We start from the raw sequence: 2,634 nt of genomic DNA on the forward strand, positions 1-2,634 counted from the left end.
GGGGGAGGGGGTGTTTACAGCGACATCCTTCTCATCTCTAGACAGAATTAATTGCACACAAACTGTACTGTACTCCCAGCATCGTTCCCCCACACCCCTCCCCTTGTTGTGTATGTTGCATTGTGGGCGAGTGCGGTGAATCGACATAATGGTGCTCCATGTTGTGTGTTGTTCATGACAGAGGAATAATAAACTATGTCTTGTATTATATTTATATATATATATATATAGCCGATGACTGACTTAAGCAATGTCATTTACTCATGTACATACTTGTATTGATGCTGTTTTATTTTGATGACCTCAGAGAGCAATCTGTAGCTATCACCAATATTTCTGTCAACCGTGCTGGTTTTTTTTGACTACTATTGTTTGCTCTCCCTTGTTTTGTTTTGGAGTGTATTTATTTCTATAGAAATCTTTGGGCAAGTGCATCTTACATGGAGGCCTGGTTGCATAATCGGCTTTGTGGTGTTTTTAAAGCCAAATAGCTGTAAAACCATGGAAAAAGTGATTCCGTTTTTCACCGTTTCTTTTCTTTGGACAATGCAGAGACATGCTTTATAAACAACATCTTCGATTGTGTACTGTTCCCTACTTCCTGCGTGGCACAGAGCGCACCGCTTGACTCTGTGTGCGACCAGTCGGTGAACTTTGACCCTTCCAGCCCCATGTGCCTGGACTGAATGAAGAGCACGTAGGGGAACGGTTTGAATGCGCACCTGACCATGCAAGACTGGTATTTGTCTGTTTATTAGCGCGCTCATGGTGTGCACCTGACCATGTGAGACTGGTGTTTGTCTGTTTATTAGCGCGCTCATGGTGCGCACCTGTGTTGCACAGTTTTTGTAGAGAGTGTCGGCCATGACAGTAGCTGGTCTAGGATAGTCTAATTGTTCAAGTCTATGGGACGATGTAAGCAGCTTATGGAGGATGAGCTCGTTTGCCTCCTTGTCTTTCCTCCAATCAAACATTCATCTTGGTGTGAGTGGTTGGCGGGTGCTCTGGTGTGGTTTGCTCCTTCTTTCCTATCAAACATCTATCGTCTTTATCTCCCCTCCTTCTTTTTTGTGTTTGTTACTCTCTTGTAACGCCTCTAATCTTCGGCACTTATATGACCTTATTGTGTTGCAAGTGCCGTAAAACTCTTACGAAAACTAAAACAAAAACGAACAAACTAACAAAGGAACAAACAAATGAACAAAGCACCATGGGCCGCTCTGTCAAACTGAAATAAAGGAAAAAGAAAGCGTTTAATTTCTGTGGAAGTAATCCATCTTAGACAACAGCTGGTGTGATTCCGCGCAAACTTCTGAAACCTCTCGCTGTACTGTAGTTGTCGCTGTAGCCGAATGTTCCGTCAGATCAGTTGGCTCAGTCAGCGAATGGTCCATCAGCTCAGTTGGCTCAGTCAGCGAATGTTGTGTCAGATCAGTTGGTGTCATGCTGGACCACGGAGCAGATGGCCCTGGTTCGTAACCCAGCCTAGGCGTTGTTGAGCTGGGGTTGTGTTGTGGAGTGTTCATCAATACTCTCAGTCAGCTCATCTGTCAGTCAGCTCATCTGTCAGTCAGCTCATCTGTCAGTCAGCCCATTTGTCAGTCAGCCCATCTGTCAGTCAGCTCATCTGTCAGTCAGCTCATCTGTGCCCGCTCATCTCTCAGCCCATCTCGCTGGGTTGTATTTGGAGGTAGACGTTTCATCTTTTCAATGACCTAATGGTGTTGATAGGGGCCTTAAACCCGTTCACATATTTTATTTATTAACTGACTTATTGACCTACTACTTACCCAGTGGAATGCACGCGGCACAACTGTCTCCACCCCCTCCCCCAATTTTTGTTGTTGTAATGAATAGCAATTACATTGGGCTCAAATTAGGATGCGCTCCATATGGTGAACCGGAAGTCCGTCACAGTACACGATCTAGGGTGTTGTGCTATAAACCTGTGGGGACAATCCTAGAACAAAGCATTTGGCCACCGGAGGTATACATCACAGTACACGATCTAGGATATTGTGCTATAAACCTATGGGAAAATCCTAGACCTAGATCAAAGCATTTTGCCACTGGTTGGTGCAGATCTATGTATTGGGAGATTTTTAAATTTTTGGTGCAAGCTTCATGGTCCATGATGGTTATAAATAAATGCGTATTTTTCACTAGATGCCGTTTTTCTCTATTTTTTTATGGTGTCGTATGTATACACATTGTCCTTTGTGGGTGGTTGGCGGGTGCTCTGGTGTGATTTGCTTCTTCTTTCCAATCGAACATCTATCGTCCTTATCTCCCTTGCTTCTTTTTTGTGTTTGTCCTCTCTTGTAACACCTCTATTCTTCGGCACTTATATGACCTTATGTGTTGCAAGTGCCGTAAAACTCTTTTCTAAAACTAAACACATTCTCCTTTCACCTCCTTTCCTGCTCTCTAGCAATGTTCTGTCGTCTGCTTTCGTCTCCACTTTCTGCCTCCTCCCCTCACCCCCTTTGCTCCCTCCTCTGAGCTCCTGACTCTTACTGCTGTCTTTCTACTGCTACTCCTTGGCTCCTTCTTACTGCTGTCTTTCTACTGCTACTCCTTGGCTCCTTCTTACTGCTGTCTTTCTACTGCTACTCCTTGGCTCCTTCTTACTGC

The sequence above is a fragment of the Aplysia californica genome, unplaced genomic scaffold (assembly GCF_000002075.1).
Source record: "Aplysia californica isolate F4 #8 unplaced genomic scaffold, AplCal3.0 scaffold00223, whole genome shotgun sequence".
Lineage (NCBI taxonomy): Eukaryota > Metazoa > Mollusca > Gastropoda > Aplysiida > Aplysiidae > Aplysia > Aplysia californica.